The sequence below is a fragment of the Nycticebus coucang genome, chromosome 9 (genome assembly GCF_027406575.1).
Source record: "Nycticebus coucang isolate mNycCou1 chromosome 9, mNycCou1.pri, whole genome shotgun sequence".
NCBI classification, from domain to species: domain Eukaryota; kingdom Metazoa; phylum Chordata; class Mammalia; order Primates; family Lorisidae; genus Nycticebus; species Nycticebus coucang.
The window spans coordinates 80,640,780-80,664,967 of NC_069788.1; the positions used below are offsets into that span (position 1 = coordinate 80,640,780).

General features: G+C 41.3%; 1 protein-coding gene across 5 annotated transcripts in view; it reads right to left on the reverse strand.

Moving 5' to 3' along the window:
* Positions 1 to 24,188, reverse strand: part of TRAF3 (TNF receptor associated factor 3) — a 124,647-nt gene that overhangs the window by 82,306 nt on the left and 18,153 nt on the right. The window lies entirely within an intron of this gene.

Sequence of the window (24,188 nt, forward strand, 5' to 3'; positions counted from 1 at the left end):
AAATGAAAACACACATTTACATACAGATATAAACTTGTACACAAATCTTCATAACAGCATTATTCACAATAGCCAAAAAGTGGAAATAATACAAATGTCTACAAATGAACTAATGAATACATAACGTGGTCTAATCCTCACAATTACATAATATTTGACAATCACATTTGATACATGCTACACTATGAATGAATGTTGAAAATACCATGCTGAATGAAATGTTAACACATGAAAAAAAAAACACAGTGTATGATTCCATTTATATAGAATGTCCAAATACGCAATGGTTGTACAACTCTGAAAATACTAAAAACCACTGAAACAGACACCTTAAATAGGTAAATTATATGGAATTTGACTATCTCAATCAAGTTTATTTTTAAAAAGCCGATATAATCAGGCCAAAGGCCAAAGATGTGATTGTTGACACCACTTAGTAAGATACAGCTCACTTAATTTTAATACACAGGAAAATGTTATTATAAGAGTTTTCACCATGTCCAAAAATGAATTCCTTCCAAAAATTTTTAAAGAAGCTTCTCACTCTTCACAACAACTCACAATTGCTTTGGTCAATTTCCCCCCTACAATCTCACAGTATCACAATTTTTCAAAAAAGAAAATTGATCTTAACTTTAATGTAAAATGTAGCACTTTTAAACATGAGAGAGGTTTCAATACAGAACCTATCAACACTTCCTCTCCATAAGTATTAATTTGCTAGCTCTGTCCATTATAAAATAAAGAAGAGCACCTGAATTTTAAGCTAGAGCTATTTACAAGTCTTGAGGTAAAGAAAACACATTCATTAATTCACCATAAAACTCACAAGAACAACCACAAAAACCCCTATCTCTAAATAAACAACTAAACAATTACAGAAAGATTACACCTAACAAAAGTTCCTAACTCACTCCATCTGTCCATCTCAAAGAACACAACAATCCAAACTCACAGCACCTAAAGTCAATGTGGTAACCTAAGTACAATTCTGTAATTGGCTCAAATCGTCATTACAATAACGTGTGTTTCTGTTTTCCGCAGGAAGAGCATCATGTCTACTTACAATTCATAATGAGTCAACTGGTGTGTAGAATATTTTACATAATGGGAAAATTTATTGTGACCAAAAGTTCAGTGTGTTCTCATTAAGTTACCAGAAATTACAGATGTGAAGATATTTCTGTTAACTTAACCAAAATCAAGAAAAGAAACTACTTCAGATATGCACATATTTTCAGTTTGGTAGATCTAATTCTTTTTATTCTACTGTATTTCAAGTTACTCAGATAGGTAAACTCAGAGTTTAAATGCTAAGTAAAGAAAATCTGCATATTGACAATATAGGTAACTTAAAACGTTCTGACACTGAGTCAGTTACTGATTATATAGCTAAGCCATGTCAAAACCTGATAGATATGGCTTCAGTTTTTGTAAACACCATATGGTGAAACATTATTGTATTTTGTTTTTGTGTGTGTGTGAGAGATGTGGTAGTGGTTAAATGGTAAATGGTCTATCCTAAATTATGATACCAACTAAAGTATGAATGAAGCCTTCCCAATGTGTTTCATTGTGAACAAAGGATCTTTATGGAAAAATCATATAGAGTTACATCCATTTTAATATTTTCCCGTATCATGTTGCCTTTTTAAAAAAAATCCCAGTGAAAGAAAATATTTAAGGAATTAAACCTGAAAATTTCCTATTATGACCTTCTAAAAAACCTTCTGTCTTCTAAAGGCCACATTTGGAAACTGACATGTTTGTATATGCAATATAGACACAAACATTTTAAACTACATAATCTACTGATATACACACGCTTTAAGAAATCAAACATTTCCAATTCCATAAACATAATACACCTGTAGCAAAGATAATTATCACCAGATAATTTTTACAATAAAGTTTGTCCCTAGAAAAAGCTAAGTATAAAACACAAGAGGGAGCCTTTTTAACCCTATCAAATAAACTATTAGCAAATACTAACCACAAATCTGTGGGTAGTGCCACCTGTCTGGAAAGAAGTTTTTATGATGCAAACTCTACACTTAACTATATAATCTCTATTCTTAACTATCTTAAAATACATTATAAAAGACCATCTTCATAAGTCTTTTTCAAAATTTCGATCTCTTTTATAAAATCTGAAAGATTGAAAATGTGCTTCTGGGCGGCGCCTGTGGTTCAAGGAGTAGGGCACCGGTCCCATATGCCAGAGGTGGAGGGTTCAAACCCAGCCCCGGCCAAAAAAAAAAAAAAGAAAATGTGCGTCTAATATTATCAGGGCACATTAAAAATGGAATTATTAAGTCAAGTACCTTGGACAAAATAATTCTAAATTAAAATAATCTTTAATATACATTTTCAGATTAGAGTGAATTATCAAAGACTAGAGAAAAACTTTAGAAACAAGAGCTCAACATCTGCTTCAGGAACATACTATTTTGCCCTATATCCTTTATAATAACTTGAAATATTCATGTTTGGCATGTTTGAGTATTAGATCTTCATACTCTAATAAAAAAGGGCTGACTTTCTTGAAGTCTGGCAATGAAACATTTTCAAAATGCAGGCACCATTTCAGAAAGCAGATACAGTTTTGAAATGTAAAGACACATTCAAATGCATCTTAAAACATTAAAATAAAAGTATACTCATTGTATATAAAAACTTAAAATGTACATTAAATCGAATTAATGTTTAAAGCTCTGGGCAGAGTCAACAGAGCAGAACATGTGGTGTGACTATGACATGGTGGGCCCAGGCCAGGCCATAAAACTCAGTCGTTGCACAAATCCTCCAGTCTCAGTTCCCCATCAGTGGAAGGGAGCACAGAGCTTTGGAAATGGGACAATACCTCTGGCCTTGAGCAAGGTCTGGTAGTTGCTTTCTACTCTTTGAACTGGGAGAGGGGACCCAGGACAATCCAGAACAACTACTTCTACACTCTGAGTGAGAAGACCACACTGGACCCTGCATCACAGAGCAGTGCCCTTCTGCCAGACCCTTGTACAGCTCACCTGAATCAGTCAGCACCTGTAGAGCACAATTCTCAAGAGAAATTAAGGATCGACGAGGAATACACTAGTACCTGCCAGAAGTGCCCTCCCAGTGTGGGCTCCTCACCCCACGTATGGTGACCACCAGCCTCCCACACTGAAGGGCAGGCATGATGTTCTCTTCCTTTGTATTTCCAGCACACTGTATAATGCCTGACAAACAGACAGGTCCACAATCCCTTATCCATGATTGGATATATCTGTATATCTCTGAAAACTGAAAGTACATTCATAACTCACTTGGCAGCATGCCCTGATGGGAGGCCATTCGCAGCCTCTATTTGTCCCTCTTAGTGTGAATATTCATATAAATTGCTGCAACAATTTTAATGTGTTTTATTACACAGGATATTCCACAATATATGGTACATTCTAATTCTGTTGTAACATCTTGAAAATTCTACATTCCAAAACATCTCTGGCCCCATACATTATAGATAAAGAACTACGATCCTATGGTTGTTAAATAACATAGGTACTGGCCAGAGATGATGACATATGAGCAATGTGAATGGACAGCATCAAGAAGCACCCTTTAATGGCCAGGAAACAACAACAATCTGGATCAAAAGTCTGTATTTGTTTGTTTTACAAATATTCTAAGCATGTGTATGCCACATACCTCACCAGCTGCTGAGTATGCCAGAGCAAAAACAAGAACTACAATACCTGCCTGCATAAATAGGAAGATCACGAAGTGCTAAGCAGGGCACCATCTCACTGGCAAACATAAGCTGTGGTCAGGGAGCCAAGGCAGAGAAGGTATGGACGAGGACACTAGAAAGGTCAGGGAAGGCCTCCACAAGCACCTTTAGGAACAAGAACAGCTGCAGGCACAACAGGTGTGCTAGCACAGGGGCACATCTGCTCTAGGAATTCCAGACCTACAGCTAGAGACAGCAGCAAGGTAGGGAGACAGCCTAGGGCAGTGGTTCTCAACCTGTGGGTCGCGACCCACAAGAACTGTATTAAAGGGTCACGTAATTAGGAAGGTTGAGAACCACTGGCCTAGGGGAATGGAGAAGATGCAGATCCAGGAGGCAGTGGAAGAGTTAAAAATTTTTTAATTATTTTTTTAATGTTTAATTGACAAATAACTGTATGGATTTGTAAGGTACAATGTGATGTTTTGATATATGTACATGTGGAATGACTAAATCAAACTGATTAACATATCACCTCACCTTTTTTGTGTATGTGTGATGAAAACATTTAAAATATACTCTTAGAAATTTCAAAGTACACATTAGTAACTATGGCCAAGGGTGAACCAGGAGACATTATGCTAAGTGAAATAAGCCAGACAGAGAAAGAAAATACTGCATAATCTCACTTATATGTGGAATCTAAAAAAGTAAAATTCAGGGGCTGGAAGGAAAAGGGAAGGGGAAATGTTGGTTAAAGGATACAAAGTTTCCGTTAGAGAGTTAGGATTTGACTAAGCATGATGGGAGGAAACAAGGAGCTACCTGTCCTCATCATGCATATAAACTACCAATTATAAATCAAGCTCTCTCCAGGCCTCAACTATACGATGTGTTAACAAAGACAAATCCTCTGATTTCTCAAATGTTTCCATTCCATGAAAAACTTCTGCAGGTGAATTAAACTCTTCACACTGCTTTCTTCTATTAAGGCTGAAGAACTGTAATGGTGGCATGAGGGAGGGGATTGCTTAACCATACTAAAATCTATAGAAAGAAAAAAGCAGGCAATGTGATAAATAAGGAAAGAAGGCAAACACATTTTAATCACTGCTAATTGTTTTTTGTTTGTTTTGAGACAGAGTCTTACTCTGTCACCCTTGGTAGAGTGCTGTGGCATCATAGCTTACACCAACCTCAAACTCTTGGGCTTGAGTGATCCTCTTGCCTCAGCCTCCGAAGTAGCTAGGACCACAGGTGCCCACAACAAAGCCTGGCAATTTTTTTAGGATTGGGGTCTCACTCTTGTTCAGGCTGGTCTCGAACTCCTAAGCTCAGGCAATCCATCTACCTCGGCCACCCAAAGTGCTAGGATTACAGGCAGGAGCCAGAGTACAACAAGTGCTGGTTTTTAAATACTATAAAAGGCTGGCGAATAGCACTACATTCAGCTCACTCAAACCACCTTGCCAGAATTAGAAGATATACTGGGCATCTGATAAGTGTTTTGAGATCACAGGAAAGAGGTCACTAAAATGTCCCTGGAAGGTAAGGCACATTTTAGGCCCCAGCTGCCTCCACGTCCTCACCTCCAAAAAGGGTGAAAATCTCAAGCACTCCTGCTCTATCTCCAGATATCCTATAGCTTCCCACTCCAACCTCCCCAGTACATTATGAACTGGCTTGCTAAACAAGTATTAAGATGCACAAGTGGAGGGATATTTGGAGCAGCTGCAAAATTTCTATTAAGGATAACAGAATGGGTAAATGAATCTCAAAGGCTTTAAGGTTAAATACTCACTTGGGTAAGCTTTAAAAACATAACAATAGACTACAATAATGAAGTAGCTTCTCAAACTTTTCCACCAAAGTACCCCCAAAAGCACAGGAGAGAGAACCCTAAGGGTAAGCACTTTGAAGCAACTCAATTTATGTGAAGTCTTACATTTTGTAGTAAAAATTCATGCACATTTTACACCTTTGGGGGGCAAGACACAATTACAAGAAGGACTATCCCCAGCAAATACAATCAGTGTAATCTGGTTTCTTGTACCGTCAATGAATCCCCAACAATAAAAATAAATTAAAAATAAATAAAGAATACCATATCTGAAAAAAAATCATGCACAGTTTACATTTAACTCCATAATATATCCTATAATACCCATTCCTCCCTTGTCATTCTTACTCTCAGCTTTTGGAAATGGAGGTGATCTGAATTTTCTCCTCCTCCTACTGCTGAAGGGAAGGCCTACCTGTCTACTCTGCTGCTCTCCAGGTCCTAGGGTGAGGCCTGCCCTCTATTCTGGCACTGGAGCCCAGTTCCTCCTCTCTCAGCCTCCTTCCTGGACCCCACCATTCCAAAGCACAAAGCAAAGTGGTAGTATGTCTCCAGCTCCCCGACTCCCATCATTCTGTCTACTTTAGAGCAAACTTGTTCAGGGAATTAAAACACAGATCCCATTCTCCCTGAAAAATTTTGCCTGTCATGCCTATTAACACCATTCTTGCTGTAGTCCCCAAAGACCTCCATGTTGCCAAATCCAACAGTCATCACTCACTCATCATGCTTTATGTCCAAGTAACTCTTCATAACTCCCAAATGTTCTCTGATCTCTAATCCCACCATAATTCCAGACTGGCATATCCAACAACCAACTCAGTATCTCCTCTACCTGAGCATCCAAAAGGCATCCTAAACTTAAGAGCGTCAACCAACACGTAAGTCTTGATGCCCTTCCTCTCTGATCTACCACTAGAAATCCCTGCTCAGTAACTGACATCATCTAATCCACTGATTGTCAACCAGTGTGCTATGGCACATTGGTGTGCTGTTAGAGGATCTAACATGAATAAACAAAACATGATATTATCCATACAATGGAATATTATTCGCCAATAAAAGAAATGAAGTACTGATGCATGCTACATGGCTGACTCTTGAACACATGCTACGTGAAAGAGAACAATCACAGAGGAACACATGTTGTTATCATTTCATTTTCATAAAATTTCCAGAAATAGTAAATCAAGAAACACAGACAGGATTAATGGTTGCTCAGGGCTGGAAGAGGGGGAAAATGGGAAGTGATGGCTAATAGGTACAAGGTTACCAGGATGATCTAAATTAGATAATGGGAATGGTTGAAAAAATCTTGAATACTGTGGCGGGCGCCTGTAGTCCCAGCTACTCGGGAGGCTGAGGCAAGAGAATCGCTTAAGCCCAGGAGTTGGAGGTTGCTGTGAGCTGTGTGAGGCCACGGCACTCTACCGAGGGCCATAAAGTGAGACCCTGTCTCTACAAAAAAAAATAAAATAAAAAAAATAAAAAGAAAAGAAAAAATCTTGAATATACTAAAAACTACTAAATTATATACTTTAAAATGGTGAATTTTAAATCTGAATTATGTATCACTAAAGCTATTTTTTTCATTTTATTTTTTATCTATCTATACACTGAAAAGCTATTATTTTAAAAATTAAATTACAGGCTGGGTGTAATGGCTCACACTTGCAATCCTAGCACTTTGCGTGGCTAAGGTATGAAGATTGCTAGAGGCAAGGAATCCAAGACTAGCCTGGGCAATGTAGCGAAACCCTGTATCTACAAAAAAAGTAAAATAAAATAAATTAGCCAGGCATGGTGGCACACACCTGTAGTCCCAGTTACAAAAGGATTATAGGCATCTAAGAGTTAAAGGTTGCAGTGCAATAGCACCACTACACTCTAGCCCAGGCAACACAGCAAAACTGTCTCAAAAAAGTAAACTATAAAGCAGTATTAATTATATAGTTCTATTTTTATGTAAAGAAAATGTATATATCCCACAAAGATGGCTTTAAAAAGCATATACAGTATAGTGGTCTGGATGAACAAAATTTTAAGTTTTTTTTTTTTAATCTTTTGATTTGCCTATTAAAAATTCATTTACTGGCCAGGCGCAGTGGCTCATTCCTGGAATCCTAACACTCTGGAAAGTCGAGGCAAGAGGATCGCCTGAACTCATGAGTTCCAGACCAGCCTGAGCAAGAGGAAAACCCTATCTCTACTAAACACAGAAAAATTAGCCAGGTGTCATGGTGAGTGCCAGTAATCCCAGCTTCTTGGGAGTCTAAGGAAAGAGGATCACTTGAATCCAGGAGTTTGAGGTAGCTATGGAGCTAGGCTAATGCCACAGCACTCTGGCCTGGGCAATGGAGTGACACTCTGTCAAGAAGAACAGGAAGAAGAAGGGGGTGGGCGTGGGAAAGGAGGAGGATAAGGAAAAGGAAGGAAGGGAGGAAAAAGAAGAAGAGGAGGAAGAAGGAAAAGAAGAAGGGAAGGGAAAAGAGGAAGAAGAAGAGGAAGAAGAGGAGAAAGAAGTGGAGGAGAGGAGAAAGAAGAACAAGAAAATTTTCCTACAATTGAATGGTTATTGCTTTAATTTAAAAGGTTTTTATTTTTATGTTAAAAGGGCATTTTTAAAAACTAAAACTTATTTGTTTCCATTTTGGTAAAAATGCCTAAGATTATGCCAACAAGATGAATGACATATCCCAAAATATTAACAGTGATGAAACAATGATAAATACTTGCATTCTCTATATATTCTACAATAAGCACATTGGCTTTTTTCTGAAAACAAACAAAAGACATTAAAATACATATACAACTCTTTCCAGGACATTAAAATTCTTTTACATGGGGCGGCGCCTGTGGCTCAGTGAATAGGGCGCCGGCCCCATATGCCAAGGGTGGCGGGTTCAAACCCGGCCCCGGCCAAACTGCAACAAAAAAAAAATAGCCGGGCGTTGTGGCGGGTGCCTGTAGTCCCAGCTGCTCAGAGGCTGAGGCAAGAGAATCACGTAAGCCCAAGAGCTGGAGGTTACTGTGAGCCATGTGATGCCACGGCACTCTACCAAGGGCGGTACAGTGAGACTCGGTCTGTACAAAAAAAAAAAAAAAAATTCTGGTACAGCGGGTTAAGTGTGGCTCTTAGGAAGCTCAGCAAGAGAGGACAAGTATAAACTGATGCAGGTCACGTGGCTAAAGCCTTCCCTGAAGTAAAATCCACAGGAATCCATGTGTTCCAGCTAATCCCTGAAGGTACCAAGCCATCAGTCAGGGTTTCCCAGGAAGAGGAGACTCAGTCACACTCAGTCCCACAAAGGGTCAATCACTAGACTCTGGTAACTCTTTAGAGGCAAGGTAGGGAAGGAGGCCCCAGATGGACAAAATGGACAAGACCAGGCCAAGGGGACCTGGCCTCCTGGAGCTGGCCTAACTCCTTGGGGATGACTCTGGTGCACACAAGGCCTTTCTAAAGGGTTCAGTTTGGAAAGGCAACCGTTGTTTTACTGGGATCCTCTTCACAATGTTAGTCCATCTTAGCAACTTCATTCAGATGAAGCTGAGAATTAAACTGAGGCTTTTTTTTTTTTCTTTTCAGGTGGTGAGGAGAAGGCTATGTTAAACCAAGGCTTTAATAAAGGACTTCATCACCTTCATACTTGAAGAGTTCAGACCTATGCAAAAAAAAAAAAAAAAAACAAAAACAGTCTACAGCTCTAATAGTTCCCTGTAATGAAGCTTCAGGGAATGGTCAAGAGTGTCGATCATCGCAGTTGGCTCATTCCTGTAATCCTAGCATTCTGGGCGGCTGAGGCAGATGGATCACTTGAGTGCAGGAGTTTGAAACCAGTATGAGCAAGAAGATTCCATCTCTACTAAAAACAGAAAAACTAGTCATGCACTGTGGCAGGCACTAGCAGTCCTGGCTACTCAGGGAGGCTGAGGCAAGACTTAGAAGTTGCTGTGAGCTGTGATGCCACAGCACTGTAGCCTGGGGCAACAAAGTGAGACTGTCTCAAAAACAAAAGGGCAGGAAAAGGTGGCTCACAGCTGTAATCCTAGCACTCTGGGAGACCAAGACAGGTGGACTGCCTGAGCTCAGGAGTTCCAGAAAGCCTGAGCAAAAGTGAAACCCATCTCTAAATAAAAAACCCAGGCATTGTAGCAGACACCTACAGTCCCAGCTACTTGGGAGGCTGAGGAAAGAGGATCATTAGAGCCCAAGAGTTTAAGGTTGTTGTAAACTATGATGCCACCGCACTCTACCAAGGGCAACAAAGTGAAACTGTCTCAAAAAAATATATCCACACCAAGGTAGGCTGATTTTGATACTGCAGACAGCACTGAAATTCTCCATGTAGAAGTTTACAGTTGAAACAGATGACTGACTTCAGCAAGAACATTTTGTCTTTCTCTAAATTCTCTCAAGTTCCTCAATTCATGGATTACTGAGACTTCACAGATGTCCACTGTTGATCAAAAATGTAAACCCTCGGGCAGTGCCTGTGGCTCAGTGAGTAGGGTGCCAGCCCCGTATACCGAGGGTGGAGGGTTCGAGCCCAGCCCTGGCTGGGCATTGTGGCGGGCGCCTGTGGTCCGAGCTACTCAGGAGGCTGAGGCAGGAGAATCACTTAAGCCCAGAAGCTGAAGATTGCTGTGAGCTGTGACATCACAGCACTCTACCAAGGGTGATAAAGTGAGACTGTCTCTAAAAAAAAAAAAAAAGTAAACCCTCACCAAACCTTTAGCCTGAAACGAGGAATCCTGGACCTATGTACACATCAAACACCATAGAGTCGGTGGCTTGTGAAGCAATACAACCACTTTGGAAGATCAATTTCACTAGTTCAGGCGAGAAAGTCCCAGAAGAAAATGTAATACCAGATAGACACAGTGGCATATGCCTGTAATCTCAGCACTTTGGGAGGCCTAGGCAGAAAGATAGCTTGAGGTCAGGAGTTTGAGACCAGTCTAAGCAACAGTGAGATCCAAGTCTCTACAAAAAAAGTAGAAAAATCAGCCAGGTATGGTAGCACTTGCCTATAGTCCCACCTACTCAGGAGGCTAAGACAGATGGATCACTGAAGTCTAGGAGTTTGAGGTTACAATGAGCTATGATCATGCCACTGCATTCAAGCCTAGGTGTCAAGAGACCCTATGTCAAAAGAAAGAAAATGTAAAATTTATTTCAATTTCTCACAATTAATTCTAACATTATCATTCTCATACTCAAAAGCTTCTGAAGGATCACTCCAGAACTGAGCTCAAACTCATTGGCATTTGAGAGAGGACATGATGCTTACCCTCCTCTACCCAGTCCCCACCACACACATAACGTAGCCTGCCCTGAGTACCCCCACAGCCCACTACAGTGTGTGATGAACAGTGTCTATTCTCTCTCCACAGCAACAGCCCATCCTACCCATGCTGTCCTGAAGACCAAAATGTTATTTTTCTGGTAAAGCTCCTGTTCAAACATTAGTTTTTTTAATAAATCATTCTTGACCCTTTAAAAGCCAAGAGATAGCAAACTTTTTCCTCAAAAGGGCCATATAGTTAATATTTTAGATTTCATGGGCCACATATGGTCTCTGCCACATATTCTTCCTCGCCTATTTTTACAAGCCTTTAAAATGTTTTTTTTTTTTTTTGTTTTGTTTTGTTTTTGCCAGGGCTGGGTTTGAACCCACCACCTCCGGCATATGGGACCAGCACCCTACCCCTTGAGCCACAGGCGCCGCCCAACAAGCCTTTAAAATGTAAAATCCATTCTTAGACTTACAGTTTGTCAACCTGTTTTAGACATCAATACTCCCACACTGTGCTCCAATGTCCCATTCTTTGACATTTCTGCCTCTATTACTACTACTATTATACCAGCTGGGTTTTTCTGCTTTGTCTAACAGTTCATACTGTCTACATGTCTGTCTTCCCCCATCCTGGAGACTGTTTCTATTCTCCAGACCACCTATATGTAACACTAATACTAACTAAGCAATTTGTCCATAAATCTATTTTTATTTTTTTATTTTTTTTGAGTCAGAGTCTCACTTTGTTGCCCCCAGTAGAGTGCCGGGCCTTAATGTTCACAGCAACCTCAAACTCTTGGGCTCAAGTGATCCTCTTGCCTCAGCCTCCCAAGTAGCTGGGACTACAGGCGCCTGCCACAATGCCCGGCCAGGTTTTTAGAGACAGGATCTCGCTGCTCAGGCTGGTCTCGAACTCTTGCACTCAAGCAATCCATATGCCTCGGCCTCCCAGAGTGCTGGAATTATAGGTGTGAGCCACTGCGGCCTTCTTGTCCATGCATTTTTTTAATTGATAGCTTTTAAGTAGAGTATGCTGAATTTTAAATTGCTTATTTAAGCGCTTTCTATCACAAGTAGCTAAAGAATTTGTTTTTGGTTAAGTAGATTTCTAACAAGCTTCCTGAACATGTGAAGATAATCTGGAGTTAGATGGAATAAACTTCCATAGCTTACTTTCAATTAGATGAACTTCCACACCAAACTGAGGTTTCCTTTCAAAGATCTGTTCCTATCTACATAGTCTTTAAAATTTTATGCTATAAAAGATTTTATTTTAAAGCTTAAAAATAATGCTCACTTGGTGTATTGTTTAGTTTCTAGGATATATATATAAAGCTTTAGAAACTGAATCTGGTCGTGCCTGTGGCTCAGTGAGTAGGGCACCAGCCCCATATACCGAGGGTGGCGGGTTTGAACCCGACCCCAGCCAAACTGCAACAAGAAAAATAGCCAGGCGGGTGCCTGTAGTCCCAGCTACTCGGGAGGCTGGGGAGGTAAGAGAATCGCCTAAGCCCAAGAGCTGGAGGTTGCTGTGAGCTGTGATGCCACAGCATTCTACCAAGGGTGACCAAGTGAAACTCTATCTCTAAAAAGAAAAAAAAAAGAAAAAAAACACCTGTGAATCTTACTAACGCATTAAAGACAATCAAAATTAAGACTAGAACTAAGGGCGGCTCCTGTGGCTCCGTGGGTAGGGTGCTAGCCCCATATACCGAGGGTGGCGGGTTCAAACCCAGCCCTGGCTGAATTGCAACAAAAAAATAGCCAGGCGTTGTGGCAGGCACCTGTAGGCCCAGCTACTAGGGAGGCTGAGGCAAGAGAACAGCCTAAGCCCAGGAGTTGGAGGTTGCTGTGAGCTGTGTGACGCCACGACACTCTACCGAGAGCAATAAAGTAAAACTGTCTCTACCAAAAAAAAAAAAAAAAAGATTAGAACTAAAACTTTTCTAGAAATAGCAACCAGTCATTATACTCACAAGACGAATTTTCACTCATAAGAAAAATGTATCTGCAGTATTTCTAGTTCATTACCTCTTGTAAAATTTCTAGGAGGTAGAAATAGTCCCAACAAATCATCTTCTCAAGTATTGTCTTCTCTCAGAGGCCACCTCAAAATCCCAATAACATCTAAGTAGTGTGGTCCTTCTTTTATATTCATTTTCTGTCTGGAAACTTAAGGATGCTTCACCATCAGTCTGTGACAAATAAGGGACAGAGCCAAAGGAACCCTTACTGCCCCCTCCATCAAAAATAAATAAATAAATAACTGAGGTACTAAACTACTACTCAGTTATGAACACCTAGACTATATATGTCTTCACGTCTCATAAAATAAGACTTCATATATCTTAGACATGTCTCAAAGACTAATAGAACATATAATAAGTATACTACCTCAACTTCCTACCAGCACCAATTTGCATGTTGGAATAATTATGCCAATGGTGTGGTACTAGTTTTCCATTTCCCTTTTTGTAGTAAGAAAGGCCTACTAATTCACCATGTTTTACTTCAAAAGTTTACTAACAACATCAAGACATGGCTACCTCTCTGTGCTCCATGAAAAGTGGGTAGCATATTTGCCAGCTGCAGGGGCCAAAGAACTCCCCTAGAGGTAAGCTCACTGGCCCCACTCCTAGTCACTGATGCCTTGGTTCTTTAAATACTCCAAAAGGTAAGGGAAAAAATAACTGACAGAAAAATCCCCTATGCAAAAACCCCAGCTCTGTGGGGAGAAAGGGCAGGTCCCTGTGAATCATCTGCTCCTCCTCCACATGAAAGAAAGGCAGCACAGGTGAGTGGTTTCTCTCCAAAGATGGCCAACAGAAAGGTACACAGCACTGAGGAAATGTCTCAGAGGGAACCCATAGGAAACAGGGCAACATGACTCCAGAGTGGAAGTAAGGGAAGGGAAGGAGGATAGAGCAGCAAGCCAGGCTGGCAGGAGCCAGGGAAGAAGGGACACAGCCTTCAGGGTAGGCAGGCTCTTTGGGGCTGAGCTTGGCCAGGGAGGGCAGTGCAGGGCCTCATAAGGAAGGATGCTGTGTGGACTGAATGCAGTTGGAAGCCAGTGAAGGTGTCTGAAGGGCAAGAGGCAATGTATGTTTCTAGAACCTTCTTCTAGCACCTGCATGGAGAAGGGCCTGGAGTGAACTGGGGTGACATGAAAAGACCAACTGGGCTATCAGTCTTAGGGTGCTGGCCCTTGGGGAGGACCAGAGAAGTGGGAAAAGCAGCATTGAGAACAGCTCCAAGGACAGAATTTGAGGGATCAAGGAACACTCCCCAGTCTTCTAGCACTGGATGGGGGGAAGGTAGAATCAAGAGTTCCACCAGGGACAAGATAAGTGTCATCCAAGTGAAAACACCAGGGAGCCCCAGTCTTGCCCCAATTATTCCTTCTCCAGGCTTGCAGACTAAATGCCTTCTCCTCCTGCAGGTCCCAGTCTGCAGCTTTCTTAGACCAGTTATGTGAAGTGCTTCACTTCTGACCTAACCCACATTCCGGCCAATATCCCTCTACTCCTCTGGAATCAGCATATAGACTCTCATCTGTCCTCAAGGCCTATCTTAGAAAACAGGCTTCATGACAAGGGGAAGCTGCCTATATTGTTTCCTGCCATGCTCTGACTCTTTTTTTTTTTTTTTTAATTTTTTTATTAAATCATAACTGTATACAATGATATGATTATGGGGCATCATACACTCACTTCATAAACCATTTGACACATTTTTATCACAGTGGTTAACATAGCCTTTCCGGCGTTATCTCAGTTACTGTGCCAAAACATTTATATTCTACATTTACCAAGTTTCGCAAATACCCCTGTAATATGCACCACAGGTGTGATCCCACCGATTCCCCTCCCTCTACCCACCCCCCCATGCTCTGACTCTTAAGAGGCTTTCAACACATACCAAGGGTTCAACCAGTAGTTGTTAAATGAACAGGTATAAAGCTAAAGCTCAAAGAGCAGTGTGAGTTCAAGACATAAATTTGAGGAACCTGGGAACCACAGTTGAAAAATTATTTTAGTTTTCTAATGGTACCTACTCAAAAATTCCCATTTTACTGACCAAAGTTTTGATATGAATTATGGTCTTTTAGGAAGGGTTTATCCAGACAGACTTGATGGTCATGTGGTTTCTGTCCTAGACATTTGGACCTCCAAATTCCCTTTGCTAACCTGAATACCCACTTATGATAGAACTTCACTATATTAAAATATTTTTAAGATCTCATTTAATGACTAAAAACTGCATTTCTGTAGAAAGTACTTCACCTTATAAAAAATTAAATTTAGTCATGAATTCACTAAAAGTCAAGAAAAGAGTATCTTCAAATGAGTAACTTCTAGACCAGGGTTTCTCAACCTTGTCACTATTGATTTTGGGGCTGGATAACTCTTTGTTGGGGAGTATCCTGGGCACTGCAAGATGTTTACAGCAGGCTCGGCACTCATAGCTCAGTGGGTAGGATGCCAGCCACATAAACTGAGGCTGGCGGGCTCAAACCCAGCCCAGGCCTGCTAAACAACAATGACAACTGCAAAAAAAAAATAGCCAGGAATTGTGGAGGGTGCTTGTAGTCCCAGCTATTTCGGAGGCTGAGGCAAGAGAATCGCTTAAGCACAAGAGTTTGAGGTTGCCATGAGCTGTGACAGCATAGCACTCTACTGAGGGCGACATAATGAGACTGTCTCAAAAAAAAAAAAAAAAAAATGTTTACAGCATCCCTAGTATCTAGTCACTAGATGCCACTAGCATCCCCTCTACTTCTGAAAGTTTCCATTGTCAAATGGCCCCTGGGGTACAAAATACTCCCCTTCTCCAGTTAAGAACTACTAACCTAGATTAAGTGATCTTTTTATTTAACTATAACACAGGGATCAAATTCAGTTAAGTTTGAAATGCTTACTTAAAAACTAGCCCAAATTGGGCGGTGCCTGTGGCTCAGTCGGTAAGGCGCCGGCCCCATATACCGAGGGTGGCGGGTTCAAACCCGGCCCCGGCTGACCTGCAACCAAAAACTAGCCAGGCGTCGCGGCGGGTGCCTGTAGTCCCAGCTACTCGGGAGGCTGAGGCAGGAGAATCGCTGAAGCCCAGGAGTTGGAGGTTGCTGTGAGCTGCGTGATGCCACGGCACTCTGCCGAGGGCTATAAAGTGAGACTCTGTTTCTACAAAAAAAAAAAAACTAGCCCAAATTACATCCCCTAGTGAAACTAAATCAATCATATACATAACAAACACACACACAAACCTTCCTAATTAGGTTTTGAACCATGACACGTTGACATTTCTTTTGGAGAGTTTGGGTCTAAATTCGAGAATCTTTGGAAGGACTGCTTCACACTCTAGGTGAGGCAACACATTACCAAACCCCCTCATTTCTCACAGCAGTGTTTTTCAACCTAATCATCATCATCATCATCATCTCACGGCACACTTGAACCATATAGTTAAACTTTCAAGGCACATTTAAACTACATTGATCAAAAAAAAAAAAAAAGAATGTACTTATTGTGCTTTGAACTTCTTTCAAAAATAATTTAATTAATGATCTTTAAAAATTTTTACTGCACACGTAAAATCCTCTCATGGCACATGGGTTAAAAAATCACTGCTCCTCGGGAGGCTGAGGCAAAAGAATCGCTTAAGCCCAGGAGTTGGAGGTTGCTGTGAGCTGTGTGATGCCATGGCACTCTACCGAGGGCCATAAAATGAGACTCTGTCTCTACAAAAAAAAAAAAAAAAAAAAAAAATCACTGCTCAACAGGATGAAGATCCACCTATGTCAATCACAGCCCTTTGAGGAACCCAGTAAAACATGACTCTGCAGATTATTCTCTCCAGATATAAAATTGGATGGAATCACAGAGGTGGCTGGCTACAGGAGCTCCCTAGTACCTCCCTAGCCCTTCCTGATCACTAGCTATAAGGAGAATGCAACTATATAACTATAGTTACATAGTTATAACTATAGCCACAGCAGCATCTCAAGGAGGGCTTGTCTGCAGTGCAGTGAGGAACCTGTACTCAAGGGGGCTGTCGGCATGCTGGAACCCACAGACCAAAAGCAGGTATGGTCTCACTTGGAAATTCTCATCTACCTGTGATTTTTTTACACACACCACTCTCTATGGAAAATTAATAACTCTCGCACTCTTTAAATCACTAGAGACATTTTTAGTATCAGATTCCCACATCAATTTACACAGTTTTTGAGGTTTTAACTTTTTCCTCCCCATCTGAGAAGAACATTCACATACAAAAGAAGCATCCATAGCTGGGTGTTGTGGTGGGCACCTGTAGTCCCAGCTTCTCAGGAGGCTGAGGCAAGAGAATCGCTTAAGCCCAAGACTTTCAGGTTGCTGTGAGCTGTGACTCCATAGCACTCTACCGAGGTCAACATAGTTGAGACTCTAAAGAAAAAAAAAAGCATCCAGGGAAGGGGGAGGAAAGGGGAGGAAAGGAGGCGGGAGACAGATTGGTAGGCTCTCACCTAATGGACACAATGTAAGGGTATACAGCCACTTCCTGGGTACGGGACTCAAAGACACAAAGACTTTACCTAACAAATGCAAACACTGTATAACCTAATCATTTGTGCCCTCATATTAATCTGAAATTTAAAAAAAGAAAAGAAGCATCCAGTGAAATCTCTGGGTCATCCATATTCCTCCTTAATGGGACTGATGATGGTAGTATCCAGATTAAAATTTCTGATAATGAGATCAAACCAGTTGCCAATTACCTAAATTATCTAAACCAATGGGCACCAAATATGCATATACAGCAAATACTCCCTTAAAGGCCAAAAAGAAAACTGAAGACAAGTATTTGAGGTATTAAAGATATGCCAGTCACAATACTCATTCTTCTATGCCCAAGAAGTTCAAAATCTTTCCTTGTGGTTCTCAGAGTACGGTGGTATATAAAGGAGCAACTGGAACTGACATATTTTCCTGACCTGGAGGAAGATCAATTTTGGTACACAAAAAGATTGTTAGAAGTTTATAGTATTAGAACACATGCTATATAGAAGAATGCAAAATTCACATACATTTTATTTTTATTTATTTTTGCAGTTTTTGGCCGGGGCTGGGTTTGAACCCGCCACCTCCGGCATATGGGGCTGGTGCCCTACTTCTTTGAGCCACAAGCGCCGCCCCCACATGCATTTTAGATAAAAGAGACCACAAAAACCATGTATCAAGAACAGGCTGCTTCAGAATGTTGATTTTCAGCTCAGCACCCATAGCACAATAGTTACAGCGCTAGCCACATACACAGAGGCTGGTGGGTTCAAACCCGGCCAGGGCCAGCTAAACAACAATGACAAATGCAACAACAAGAACAAAAATAGCCAGGTGTTGTGGTGGACACCTGTAGTCCCAGCTACTTGGGAGGCTAAGGCAAGAGAATCGTTTAAGCCCAAGAATTTAAGGTTGCTGTGAGCTGTGACGCCACAGCACACTACCCAGGGCGACACAGCTCCAGCTCCAGGTCCTGCTTCAACACAGAGCCTCAGCCTCACCAAAAATATTCCACGTCTGGCCCCACTTAATCTCCATTATTGTCCCAGTAACAAAAGACTACTAAATTTATTAAGGTCCTACCTATGCTAAATGCCTTCTGTCTTACACCTCAGGGAGGTAAATATTGTTATCCCTAGCTCTAAATTAGGGAACTGAGTAGAAGGTAAAGTAACCTGCCCAAGACCCCTGGGTAGTCACACAGACCGGGTGGCCTGCCTCCAGTGTCCACGCCCTTTACCCACCACGCCACGCTATATCACCTCCTTAGGCACCCCAATCATGCATCATCTGGGTGGAAAAAAAAATCAACAAGAAGCTGCGGGATCACATTCTATAATCCAAGACACACAGGTCCCTCATGCCCAACAAGGATCCCACCCCCCTCTGTAAAAAGCTTCCTAGGAGGCCAAGTGAAGAGCTTAAGTGCCCTGTAACGTGTCTTCTCCTCTTGCCTAGAAACGTTATTAAGTGGTGTCTTTAGAAAAAAAAAAAAAGGGCGGCGCCTGTGGCTCAAGGAGTAGGGCGCCGGTCCCATATGCCGGAGGTGGCGGGTTCAAACCCAGCCCTGGCCAAAAAACCAAAAAAAAAAAAAAAAAAAAAAAAAAAAAAAAAAAAAAAGAAAAAAAAAAAAATCTTTCAATAAATTTATGTCTTCTAAGCTCTTTATTGGCAGGGACCCAGTCACATGCACATTTTTACCTCCCCATGACATATAGTCCAGTAATCTGCACATAGTAGAGGATGGATACCCAGTTGTAGATCCAACGTACTTCTGAGTTCATAGAAAATGTAAGTATCTGAAGAGTAAAGCCTGGCATACCAAATACACAGGTGCTGAAAAACAGAGGAACCAAATGGGGAAAGTATACAAATGGAGGAATAAAAAGAGCATTAACAGCTTCATTTGTTGGTACCTGCTAACTGCCCAGGGTTTTGTATACACACTGTCATCTTAAAATCATATATAATTGACACGTCTATAAGTTGGATATCTACAGCACCACAATCCCTTATCCAAAACCAAGGCCATATGTGTTCTAGAGTTCAAAATTTTTTTGGATTAGAGAAAGGAACCATTATATGTACATACTATATACCATGTAAGACTCTTAGGGAAGTCTGAGGAAGCACCCATAAGAAAACATATTACTGAACAATCTGCAGTGAAATAATAATATTCATATTAAGTGAAACAGAGATCACAAATAGCCTCACAGAAGTTCAGGCCAAGTGACACCAAGCCTATGAGAAAAACATTCCCTTTCCAAGGTTCTAGGGTATTAGAATTGTGGCTGAGAACTCTGGAACCTGCACCATAATAGTCACATGCCGGGGCCCTGGGCTCAGCAAGGTCTAGTAACTTGCTTACAGTCACACAAGATGGGAAGAAAAAAGAGAGCTGGGTTTGAGCCCCCTCTCTAGTCCAAGCCTGTATAGACATGCTTCTCCCACCTGAGTGACCATGTCACTCCCCTGAAAAAGTGCAGGCCTGTGATCCTGTACTTCTAAGGCACGGGACCCTCTGAGGGAGAAGTGTGCTTCTTCCACTACAGCACAGACCTTCAGCCCTGCTGAGGATCAGCATCCCCTGGGGAGCTCTTTAAAGAAACTCATTAAATCTGAATTCCCGGGGTGTTAACAGAAATGGTCTGGGCTGGAGTCCCCAGTTTTTGTGGTCATTTCTAATAGTTCATTAAAAGAAATAAACCAATAGGGTGGCGCCTGTGGCTCAAGGAGTAGGGCACTGGTCCCATATGCCGGAAGTGGCGGGTTCAAACCCAGCCCTGGCCAAAAAATAAATAAATAAATAAATCTGAACCATAAAGAAATAAACCAGCTAATACAATAAGACTCTGAGAAGGCAGCCTGCAACCAACCCCAGTTAAGGAACTCCTTAGAAGCCCTACCTTTTCCAGCACAGAAGTCTGGGAGGCTTCTAATAATGCCTACGAAATGTTTTTAAACTCCTCAGTAATTGAATACCCCAGCCATTCCCAGGCTGTGTGGACCATAAGCATTTTTTCTAAAGACCAAGTCCTGGCAGGCAACCACACACAAATGGGAAATCAAGAAGTACTACTGCCTGGCAACACTTAAGCTGTTGCTATACTACAGGTATGAACTCATGAACTGTGTGGGACCTGTACACACCAAACTGTGGATTTTTAAATTATGCTCACGAGCAATATGCTCACAAAATCTTAAGACTGAAAGGAACATGAGTGGACAGGCAGCCCATCCTCTCCTCTGTGAAAGTTCTCAGCAGCTCTTCTGATGTCTAGCAGGCTTCTACAAAAGTGTTTTTCAACCTTTTTTATCTCACAGCACACTTGAACCTACAGTTAAACTTCCACAGCACACTTAAACTATGTTGATCAAAAAGAAGAGTGAAAAAAAGGAATATACTGTGCTTTGAACATCTTTCAAAAATAATTTAAGTAATGATCTTTAAAAGTTTTCACAGCAGAAGTTGCTAACAGAGTGGTAAGCAGCACAGGATGTGAGGGCCAGAGCTTCGGACACCAAGGGGGGTGGGGTCTGTCACAGAAGCTTCCCAGAGGAAAAGAGACTCAAGACAGGTGGTAACTACAGAGAATGGAGGGAAGGAGAACAAAAGAAAGCTGCACTAGTGAGGGCTCCTTTTAAAGGCCATCCTCAAAAAGTAAAAATATTCCCTCTGCGCTGGAGGAGGTGAGGTGCTTCTATCTCCTCCACTGCCATCACAGCAGCTGTTCCTGCACTGCTCCACTCAAATGTCCCCACATGTACTGGGACCACTATGCACAGGCCCCTCGGCCATCTGACTCTCAGAAGTATCTTCTTGTGCCTCTGAGACAGGTCCTAAAGTATATAAATGTGATGCCCCTTCTGGGAAGAGCAGCCAACTTGTACTCCCTGGTTTCTCAGGACACCTGGAAGGCATCTGTGTGCAGATGGACAGCACAGGAAGCCAAGACACCTGGGTTGTGACTATTTTGCAAGACCACTATGGACTGGAAAGCTATCAACTTCCCATCCCAGGAGGAATGAGGGCACCAAAGGTGAACATGCCATGCTTGTCACCTTAAATAAGAGATACGAATAAGGTGAGAACACAAGTAGTAAAAATAACATGGAGTCAGTCAGGCTAGGGCTGAGACAACACAGCTGGTCTGGCCAGTTTAGGTCCTACATGACCTTCACCTCATGTCTTCCATTCTTGTTGTTTTGTAAATTCAGCTTTAACCTAAAAGTGTGTATCTTGAGTAGTTTAGGGCAATTGATTTAGGAGATTAATTGGTATATTGTTATATGGATCATGGGTTATGTCAATTATTGTTGATGGTCACGGGTTTATGGTCATTATTATTGGTCATGGGTCATGGCAAATACTGTTATTTAAGTGTTAATTACTATTGTTTAAGATACAGAATTAGACGGTTCTTACTTTTAACTTTTATGTATAGAACTGTGATTTTGGGCGGCACCTGTGGCTCAAAGGAGTGGGGCACCGGTCCCATGTGCCAGAGGTGGTGGGTTCAAGCCCAGCCCCGGCCAAAAACTGCAAAAAAAAAACAAACAAACAAACAAAAACTGTGATTTTGGAAATGGAAAAACAGTCCTAGAGAGGCTACTCTCACTGGCTACAACTGCTGGTCTTCTGACAAAGTTTAATGGACCTAAAAAAAATGTTTTTTCCCAGCATACCCAAGATCCTGCCACGGCACCCTGGTTGTAAACTGCTATTCTACAGAATGCACCCATCATGAGAGAGTTTGACCAGGCCTTCCACAACACTGATCTGCCCCAAAACATCATCTAAACTCTTAATTCTACTTCCCAGAGTTCAAATTAGACACGTCCCCCATGCTTACTTAGTCTCCAGTCATTTCTGATATGACCTTACGTGTCCCAAACCTGTTACCAGCCTAACGCTGGTTCTTTAGTGACTCTTGTTTGGTGAAAACCTCACATAAACTAGACAGAGTCCTACTGTGACCTGAATATTAGTTTGCTTATTTACTCATACTAAACTTGCCCCCTTTTATTTTTGCTCTATTGCCTCCTTCATAAAGCATGATGTTCTAAACTGAAATCAGCGGTCTAAGTTTCTTGAGGACACAGAGTGCCTTATTTAGCATTTTTTATACATATACACCTTGCACTTTTAACAACAAGACTAGCATCTGTTATAAAGATTTGCTGCATGAAACGGAATTTGGCCAGTGCTCACTTAAGTGTTTTTCTTTATATACTTAGCACAAACACACAAAAATATACTGAGCACCTAAGCAGTTTGGCCAGGCACATATACATATACAGATAAACGCCATGTATGCTGAATTGGTGTTTGGTGGACATATCTTTTTTTTTTTTTTTGGCCGGGGCTGGGTTTGAACCCGCCACCTCCGGCATATGGGACCGGCGCCCTACCCGCTGAGCCACAGGCGCCGCCCGTGGTGGACATATCTTGTCTTCTCTCTTTGAGGCTGAAAAACACAAATTCCTATGATCTTAAATATCATGTTTCATTTTTATGGTAAGTTCACTTTTAAATCGCATTATTTTATTTTCACAACCATGACACTATTATCCCCATCCATCGCACAAGGAGACAAGGGTTTCACAGAGGTTAAATGACTTACCAGAAGTCACAAGACAGATGGGGACTAGGTCCCTGGTTCCAACTCCTGCTGGAATCTTGTCCCTTCACTATGGGGTTTCTGCAAGCAGCAGGCCACTAGCCCTGTGCCCATCTCTCTCCTGCCTTACCAATAGATAATCTTCATGCTTACCAACAATCTATATAATCCAGAAACTTTTCCATTAGCAGTGTTACACTTAGAAGAGCAGAACATCAGAGTTTTAAGAGACCTTAATCTATCATATGTAGACCTAAGGTCTCCATGAGGATGCCTCTTAGATAATTTTTTTCAGGTTCACCTATACCTTGTATGTTTCACTCCAAGAATAAGTGACTAAAATGTGAAGCAATTCCTAAGAACCCTTAGATAAAATAAAAGGCAAAGGGGGAGAGGGGAAGGAGTTCGGTAAGTTCTTACCTAATGGGTACAATGTAGGGATATATGGCACACTACCTGGGTGAAAGATTCAACTGCAAGTCAGACTTTACCTTACAAACGCAAACAATGCAACCTAATCATATGCACCCTCATGTTAATCCAAAATTAAAAAATATATATATTAATAAAAATAAACTCATAAAATCAAAGACATAAAAAAATAAAAATCAAGGAGTAACTACATTAATTCATCTTAACATCAGGCAACAACTATTTTATAAAAACCTGAACACAGAGAGGAAATAGGCTAAGGGCGTATCATCAACTGTATGAAATAATGCTGCCCTCCAGGCCTCATGCCCTCCCACCTTGGGTTGTACCCTCCCCAGACCTCATTACTCTCCTTTAGCCCACATGCTTATCACTCCCAAGCATATTTTGATATAAAAAGAATCCTAAAGGTAATAATGAATGAGAAAGGTAAATAACACTGAAAGAAGTACCCAAAAGTTCACAGAGAGTGGTTATTTTGTCCCTTGTGATAAATCAAAGGCCAGCAAGCTTTAGGAATCCCCCAAAAAGGACAGAATGAGGAACAGGTACCCCATATTCAAAAAATGTTTGTGTGTACATACATATATTTTATATATTTATATAACTTTACTGCTGCAAGAAACCACAGACCACAGAACCCAGAAGTTCCTAACTTCAGTAATCACAAAAGACAAAGAAGCAGTGTCCAGGAACTCCTGCAATTCCATGCATTTGTCATTCAGGCGTGTCAACCATTTAAAGTAG